The sequence below is a fragment of the Psammomys obesus genome, unplaced genomic scaffold (genome assembly GCF_907164565.1).
Source record: "Psammomys obesus unplaced genomic scaffold, mPsaObe1.curated_primary_1811, whole genome shotgun sequence".
NCBI lineage: Eukaryota > Metazoa > Chordata > Mammalia > Rodentia > Muridae > Psammomys > Psammomys obesus.
This window is the reverse complement of record NW_026596088.1, coordinates 2,469,931-2,479,208: the sequence shown is the minus strand read 5'-3', so window position 1 is coordinate 2,479,208 and position 9,278 is coordinate 2,469,931. Positions and strand designations below refer to the sequence as shown.

The window sequence follows — 9,278 nt, the reverse complement described above, 5'->3', positions numbered from 1 at the left end:
GTGATGTGTGAATGAATGGGTATGGTTGTTTACCAATAAAACTTCAGTCAAACTTGATTAGCTTCAGAATCAGAATGCCAAGATCATTGTTTTCTCATTTAAAAATGAGCAGTAGAGCAGGCTGGCCAGTGGACTGCAGTTTGATGACCCTTATATTGGTAGACAGGGAGAAATGACCCATTGTTGGTGAGCACAGCAGTGGCTGGGGGAGATGTGTTTATGCAAGCATTGTGGGTGGCTCACTCTGCCTATGTAGTGAGGTGGTTATCCAAACGTCACCAGCGGTGACTTCTGAGATTTCACATGACTTCTAGTTACATTTCTATACTCTCCTGAATTACTTCAACTTTCTAACTGAAGATTGCGGCGTTCGTGCTTATGTCATGCTTTGAGAGCCTCAGTGGCAGATGGCATGTCGGTGGCTCCCATAGTGGCAGATGTCAGGTGGCTCTGCTGATCTGTCCTGGGCTCCCATCTGGGCTGGCTGTTGCAGACTGGCTTTAGTTGGGACGTCTCTTTTCCTCATGGGAAAGCCCAGCCCTGACACATTCTCCTTGCAAAGCAGAAGTACAAGTAAGTCCAACCATAAGACTGAGCAGGCTCTTGGCCACTTGCCAGCTGTTACAAACCTCCATTGGTCAAAACAATACCCTACAGCTGAGCTCAGAGCCAAAGAGAGAGAGGACACTCAAGAGCCCCATCCCGAGGGACATGGACGAAAGAAGGGGTGAGAACTGTGGCCACCAATGCAAACATGCATGCCTTCATAGTCAGCAACAGCAGGAATGTGGGCTGAAGTAGGATGGCTGCCCAATTCCCCACCTACAGGACAGTGACTTTATCTGGGCACCCAACAATCCTGGGCCTCGTTGGTGCTCACTGGGCCACACAACCATCTCTGAGCTCATCAGAGGCTGGGAGCCTGCGGTACACTGATTGGCCACCATCTTTTGCTGTGCTTGGCCACCTTGGCACCGCCCCTTGTTCTGATTGGCTACTCTGCCATCACCTTGTGTTCTGATTGGCCACCCTGGCATGACTTGCCCACTCCGCTGCCCGCGAGGGCGCTCAATTCTATCCGTAAGGGTGAGAGCGGAGGGGAACGGTTTATTGAGGGCATTTTAAGGCTATGTCTCGTAGCAGAAGCCTGACTTAGGTTAGACATCCCCAGCAACTGGCCCTGACATACACGCTGTGGTGAAAGCGGTTCACCTGGCGGTGGGGTGTGACCACAGAGGGCACTCGGGAGTGAGTAAGGAGTAGAGAGGTGAAGACGCTGGGTCAGAGCACATTACGAGTAGGTTGATGCTAGGGTACTAGGACTACCTGGGGACTGCCCTGAGCCTAACACACAGACTCTCTCTCTCTCTCTCTCTCTCTCTCTCTCTCTCTCTCTCTCTCTCCCCCTGTGCTGCAAGTAACCTGAGGCACTCATCTCCCATTTCCGTCCACGGTTGGCCGAGGGCTGCTCCTGGGGACATTACTTCCATGGCCATTGTGTCCTGCCTTGGTGGAGGCTGAGCTGATTCTTGTGGCTCAGAGAAATCACAGGTGCTTTCAGGAGGAAGCTGGTAATGGCCAGTGACCGGGACATATATGAACCAACTCGTATACAACACTGGCTTGTTTCATTCTGTGACTTACCATTTCCTAACCCTCTGAGAAACATCTGAGAGAGAGAGCGCCAAGCTGTGGGTGGCACCGTTCCCTGGGCTCGGATCCTGGACTGTGTAAAGAGAGAAGATGGAATCATCCATTTTGGCTTGCTGTTTCTGAGGGTTCCGTTATAGCGGGAAGCTGTGACGGAGCAAAACAGTCTCATCATGGCAGCTAGGAAGCAGAGAGAGTAACTGTGCCAGCCAGTGGGACCTTGCAACGCACAGGCAGGGCAGGTGTCCCTTTAGTTAATCCTTTGTGGAAATGCCTCACGGGCGCCTCCAGACAGGAGTTTTCCTGATTCGATAGGCAGCTCTTGATCCAATCAAACTGATAATCAAGAATCATAGCAGCCTACACACTACTTTCCAGGCCAGGAAGCCAGAGGTGGGGCCTCTGGGCAAAAATCTCAAAGAGGAAGTGCGGCCCAGTGGTTCCCGAACGGTGTGGGGGAGGGGTATGTGGGTGAACTCTGTTTTGCGAGTTCTGTCCAGAAGAATGTGGATACTGTTTTGTTTTTTGTTTTTTTTGTTTTTGTTTTTAAAAAAAACCTCTGGGCCCTATGGCAGTCCACAGGTTCTGAAGAGGGTAACTGAGCTCCACTGAACAGTCTGATTATATGACAATGGGTACATAGGCAGGTTCCAGGAACTGAGAACTACAGGCCTGACAACAGTCTGGAACAGTCCTGAGAAGAACGTCCATACACTCCAAGACAAGGAGAGGGGAGAGGACACAGCGTGAGAGAACCTAGTCAAGGCTGAGGGCATGGGTGGAACTAAGGACATCATCAAATATAAGCAGCACAGGTGCTGGCTATAGCGTGTGAGGGGACCCAGGAGCAGCCTGGAGCAGGGCGGCCCTGTGCTGGAGACCTGCCCCGTCCGTCCCTTTTCAGAAAACATGGCCCCACCTTCCCATCCTCTCTCCAGGTAGTGAGATAGAAGGTGGGTGGGGTGCTGCTCTGCTCACAGCTCAGCTTCAGTGTTTTCATGCTTCTTTGCCTGGGGACTAACCCGTCTCAGCTCTGTGGAGATGGAAAATCCAATCGAACGGCCTAAGGAAATAACCTGAAAGTCCACATGAAGAGGTGGGCACGGACCTGGCTGCATCCTCAGAAGAGCGTATTCACTTATTACTTCTGCCATGTGGCGATGCAGTCTGGCGGGGCTCAAGGGGGACAGCGGTCTCTGCTCTTCTCCACGTCGGGTTAAAACAACAGCCTCATTCCTTTTTGCTGATGATTCGGCAACTAGGTCAGAGTTCAGCAGGCTCCATTATCTCCGTTTCACTTGGTGTCAGCTGGGATGACTCAGGGCTGGCAGCAGGAGTCCTTTGAAGACATGCTCGAGTCTCAGTACTATCAGACCCAAATGTCAGTCCCTAGCGTACGTGGGCTCCTCACAGTGGAAATGGCTCAAGGGTAGTGGACTGCTTACTCAAGGATCTCAAGACACAGGAAGGGCTGGGCGCAGGGTTGCAGCCTGGGACCCAGAGGAAGAAGAGGCAGAAGAGGATGGCCACAGATCGTGCGTGGGGGTCAGGGGAGGGGAGGGGTGCTGAAGAAGCTATTCTCTCATGTTCAGCTCAGCTTTAGAAGGCACAGCCTCATTTCTAGCATATTGTATCCATTGAAGAGAGTCACTGAATCTATGGACAGAAAGGGAATTATAAAGGGATATTATGAGCAATTCTTTTACCACAATTTAAAAATAAAATTATTTTATTGTATGTTTATAGTATTGTATGTTTATATTGTATCTTTGTACCATGTGCATGCAGTGTTCTTAAAAGCCTGAATGGACCCCCAGAATTGGAGATACAGATGGCTGTGAGTGCCATGTGGGTTCTGGGGCTCAAACCTGAGTTCTCTGAAAGAGCAGCCAATGCTCTTAATGTCTGAGCCATCTCTCCAGCCCTCTTGCCTCAAAAATGATAGAATACAAAACAGATAAAAAAAAAAAAACCTTTGAAACAGTGCTTTGCTCAGGCCCAAGCCAGCATGGTCCACTGCCCTCCTGGAAGAGGCCACTCTCCCTGGAAGAAAGATCATCCTTGAAAAGGGTGACTGAGACATTATGGGCCACACACTGTATGCCTGCTCCCAGGGAACTGTTCTCATTCACAATGAGCATTACCACTTCAGCCGAAAATTGGATTCAGCTATGTGGGTTCACATAGGAGTTAGTTACATAAAGGACAACTTCTATGCCCTGAAGCGAATCCTGTATCATGAGCGGCAGGACTAGGAAGAAGAGGCCCAGCGAGAGGCAGACAGACACGCATGGTCTCTTCCAGAATCCGAAGATCCTTTGCCTTATGGCTTACTGTCTGAAAAAACAAGGTGCTAAGCATGAAGCCTGGCTGCTGCTACCCTTCTTTAAGAGACGTGCGCTGTGAGATGGAAAGGCTGAAGGACCAAGGCAACTTCCTCTCTGACGACCAAATCATTGCTTTGATTTAGTCACTGCTGGGTGTCTACAGAGGCCTTGAGACCATTCACGCCAAAGTTCATGTGCACGGGGACCTGAAGCCCACCAATATTTTACTTGGTGATGAGGGACAGCCATCATGGATTCTAGGAATCAAGCATGCATCTAGGTGGCTCACACCAGGCCCTGGCCCTACAAGACTGGGCAGCCCAGTGGTGCACCATGTCCTACAGGTCACTTGAGCTTCTTTTTGTGCAGAGCTGCTGTGTCATCAGTTGAGTAGACTGATATCTGCTGCCCAGGCTGTGTCCTTTATGCCATGATGTCTGGGGAAGGCCCTTATGGTGTTCCAGAAGGTTGACGGCGTAGCCCTTGCTGTGCAGAATGAACTCAACATCCCTCAGAGCCCCAGGCATTCTTCAGCATTGAGACAGCTTTTGGCCTCTCTGATGACCATGGATCCCTAGCAGCTCTTTCCTATTCCTGTCCTCCTCTGTTAGTTGGAGGCTTTGCAGCCACCAGCTCCTGGCTGGCACACCACCCAAAACTGATCATATCAGTGGGAATGCTGAAAAGATGACCAGGAAGCTACTTTCATCCCTCATTGGAATTCCTTCCATTCCACTCAGGATGGCTTTTACAGCTAGTGGCCAGGAGGCTGGGTCCTTGTGTGTCTGCTCTCTTGTCCTAATACCTGGCAAGGAGCCTAGGATAAGTTGGGGCGGGGGGAGTGAAACAGAAAATACGGCTCAAAGCTGGGCTGCTGGGCACACAGCATGTTCTGCCTCCAAATCTGGGAGTAAGAACAAACAAAAAACTTTGAAACACCGAAGTTACTAAAATGCAAGACGAAGAAAAAAAAATACCTTAATTTATTTGCTATCTATTAAAGCAATGGAATAAATAATTAATGACTTTAAAAAGCAATACGGTTGAAACTGGCAAGATGGCTCAGTGGTTGCTTGCCTCCACGCCTGGTGACTTAAATTCAGTCCCTGTGAGAAAATATAAGGGGAGAACTGGCTCCCAAAATGCACGCACAAAATAATAAATGAACATAACTTTAAAAATTGTTAATGGTGCAGATGTTTGCAATTCTAACAAACATTTAAGGAAAAATGATGCCGATTTTCTGTGATACGTTTCCAGAAAATAGTAGCAGAATGAGCTCCCTCTAATTCTGTGTAGCTGCTATTACTCTAACACCAGAACCAAAAGGAACATTACAAGAAATGAACACTGCAGATCAGTATGTCCCATGAGCATAGATGCAAAAGCCCTCAGCAAGACGGTCAAGTCAGAGCCAATTACGTATGGAAAGAATCATAACATGCCACCAAGTAGGACTTATCCCGGCTGATTCAACAGTCTGAAGTGAGTTAACACCATTCATTACATCCACGGGTTAATGAAGAAAACATCTTACCATGCCCACTGGGTCAGAAAGAGCATTTTACAAAATTCCAAGGTGACAATGACAGGAACAGAGTAAAACATCTTCCACTCGGTAAGGAACATCTGCAGAAGCCCCACAGCCAGCACATCCGTCACTCCCTGGTGAGATGCTAGATGCCTCTCCACACCCAAATCAGGAACAGGGCCGCAGAGTGCCTTCTCCCACCTCAGCAGCACACTGGAAATGCGGAAATCCTGCCTAGTACCAAAATACAAAGGAGGCCAGGCATGGTGGTGGCACACACCTTCAATCCCGGCAGAGGCAAGCGGGATTTCTATGAGTTTGAGGCCAGCCCATTCTAGATAATCTCAGGCCACCCTGAAGACCCTGTTCAAAGCAAGCAAGCAAACAACAACAACAAACAAACAAACAAACAAAAGAAACAAAGGGAAGAAGAGAGACAGCATGAGAAGGAAGAAATAAATATTATTTATATATTTTTTAAATTTGAGGGCTCGAGAGATGTCTCAGTGATTAAGAGTACTGGTGGCTCTTCCAGAGGCCCTGGGTTCAATTCCCAGCACCCACATGATAGCTCACAACCTGTAACTCCAGCTCTAAGGGGACCCGATGCCCTCTTCTGTCCTCCATGGGCACTGCACTCATGTGGTACACGTACTTTCATACATGCAGGCGAAACATTTAAACACATAAAAATAAACCACTCTTTATTTTTTTAATCCAAAAAAAACCCCAACAACAACAACAATCTCCTAGAAGTTGTGGCTGTTCGAGGCAGAGAAGTGAGATATAAGAACAGTATTGCAAGACCTTGTCTGGAAGAATTAAAGGAGGACAGGAGGGAGAAGAGTTACTTACTGGCAGACTGCAAGCAAGATAAACAAATGGCAATTTAAAAGAAGGAACATAGAGCACAGGAAAAGAGTGGCTAAAATCCAAAAGCCAACAACACCAAATGCCAGAACAGACGAAGCACAATCAAATGCATGTGTTGTCTAACTGCTTGGTTTAACAATAATAAAAAACTTTATATCCACAAGCACGCTGTACACGCGTGCACCTCCCTCCAACAACAACAAATAAAACAAGTGTAAAAAAAAAAAAACAAAAAAAAACTAACACTATACATCACTGTCGAGTTTGGACATGCCGTAGGAGAATGCTTCCTCCAGCCAGGCCTGCCTCCTAGAGTCCACCGTCTCCCAATTGTGCCATCAAACCATGAATGTACTGGTGGGTCAGTCCAGGACTAGGCCAGAGGCCTTAGGGTCTGGTTACCCCTCCACAACTGTATCTGAGGGTTTGAGACCAAGCCACATCGCATGAGCCACTTGAGGATTCTTCGAATTCACACTGTTGCGGTAGTACACACTCAATTCTTTGTTTCTCTTGCATCTATGCCCAGGTGCCTGTTGATGTGGGTGTACATGCCTGTGGCAGGCGGAAGCTGTCTGCTTTTTTTTGTTTAACTGGCGGTTCAGCCTGGGTCCTTGTGCACACTAGGCAATTGCTCTGCCATTAGGGCACAGCCCCAGCCCTCACCTTGTTGTTTATTTGTGTTTGTTTTTGAGACAGGATCTCAAGTAGTACGTGCTGACTTCAAACCTGCTCTGATGGCTTCAACTTCCTCTGCCTCCATCTTCAATCCTGTGCTGGAATTACGTGCATGTGCCACCACACTGAGATCATGTCCGCCTGGGGACTGGACCCAGGATCTCGCCGATGCTAGTCAGGGACTCTACCTACTGAACTCCATCCCCTCCATCCCCTTGATTTTTGAGACAGGGACCTAGGCCTCAATGATCAGTCTGGATTGGCTAGTCAGCAGGCCTCAGGGACCCACCCATCTCTGCCTCCCCAGTACTGGGATTACACGTGTATGCCGCTATGCCTGGCTTGTGTGGAAGATGTACTCGTGGGGTATGTGCATGCCTGTGTGCGTGCCCTGAGTGTCCTGCTCTCCCACTCACCACCTTACTCTCTCGGGAAAGAGCATCTCGCTGAGCCTAGGCTAAGCTGGCAGCCGGAAAGCCCTCCCCCGCCCCGCCGAAATCCTCCTGTGCCCACTTCCCACCATGCAGAATTACAGGCAGACTTAGCTCAGCTTTTGACCTGGACACTGGGATTCAAATGCCCAGGCTAGTAGAGCAGGTGCTCTTATCCGCCGTGAAGTGTCTTCTGCTCTACTCTCAGCTGGGGGGGTAGGGTCCAACCGCAGATCTACTGAGGGGAGCAAACCAAGCTTTCTCCCCAGCCCTGTTCAATTATTCTAGCACACTACCACTGTTCCAAAAACAGTCTATTGTTAAAAGCTGAGCAGGAAAAAAAAAAAAAAAAAAAAAAAAAAGAGCTGAGGCGGCTCTATCTCTGGCTGGAATGTGCTCTGAGCTTGCTGTGAGGCAAGCTTGGGAAGCCCCTGCATTGTGCGAGGAGACTGGATTATCTGGGGCTTCCATCCCACTCTCGGGCCAGGCAGAGTGGTCACTCAGGAAATCTGGAACCACAAGGAAGATAAGCAGTTTTCCTGGCCAGCTTCCTTGGCTCTGCTTCGACATCAGCTCTGATTGGTTTCAAGAGGAGTGCTAAGATTTCCCATCACTGTTCCCCCGACATTTCCAAATGCCTCTCCTGACCACATGTGCATGTGCTGGGCCTTCCTGCCGGCCTTCCAGTCTGTCAGCACTGTCCAGATTCTGATTTCACAACCAGGCACGCAGGCTCTGGCTCAGCTGCTTTCTCGGCCTAGTTCTGTGGAGCTTCTTCGAGCACCTGAGTCAAGCAGGGCTGGTTCCAAGCACCATCACAGTCCAGCCCATATCTGTCACATAGAAATGGTCCCCTCTTCTCCAGCTGGGGTCACGAAGTGTATAGCAAGGGTGGCCCACCCTGCCCTGAGTCATCCAGTCTCCATAATCTAGAGCTGACATGTAGGCAGGTGGTCAGCCAGGAGGGATCAAAAGGTGGCTTACAGACTCAGAAGACAGCAAAGCGTGGTGGCTCACGCCTGCAAGCCTACTTGGGAGTTCAATTCAGACTCTGCTACAATCTGACAGCCAAAGATGTAGAGCAAGATCCTGTCCCAAAAAACAAACAAACAAACAAACAAGCAAACCTAAGCCAAACCAAAACATAATTCCCAAAACAGGATGGGAAGCCGATGGGATGGCTCAGCTAGCAATGGCCCAGGTGGGCGACAGTTGCACCGTTATGGGTAAGAGGATGGAGTCTGTTCTGTCTTTTCACTTTTATATGGATTCTGGAGACAGAACTCATGCCCTCAGGCTTGCGGGCCATGTCACCGGCCCCTGAGCAAGTTTTGCTTTTTTTTTTAACAGTCGTGCCTCAGTTTTTCCATCTGAAAAAGGATGGTTGCACGTTTGCTCATGATTCCCTCGTAAGGTAGTGGCAGCATGAGGTGCCTGGACCTGACAGGAGGCTCTCAGTTGATGAGCTGTTTTGCTTTCTAATTTCTCTGGCGCAGGCACTGGGTAAACATTGGAAGACTGGGAAAACAGCCGCGACCACGAGCCGGGCTGGTCTGCTGTCGGGCAAGGGCAAAAATTCGAATCCTGAGGTCTAGGGACTCACAAGCCAGAGCCCCCCCCCCCGGCCCCCACCCCGCCGGCTGCGGACGCATGGGGTGGGGCATGCAAATGAGCGGGCGACAAGGCAAGGCCAGGCGGACCGCGAGTGAAAAATGAGCGGGCGGAGGGGCGGGGCATGTAAATGACCGTGCAAGAGGCGGGGTGTCTCATGTAAATGAGGGGCGCTGG

At 49.6% G+C, this 9,278-nt stretch overlaps 1 pseudogene; it reads left to right on the top strand.

Moving 5' to 3' along the window:
• The first annotated feature begins 3,734 nt into the window (after positions 1-3,734).
• On the top strand, positions 3,735-4,639 carry LOC129691530 (serine/threonine-protein kinase 16-like; annotated as a pseudogene).
• The last annotated feature ends 4,639 nt before the right edge of the window (positions 4,640-9,278 follow it).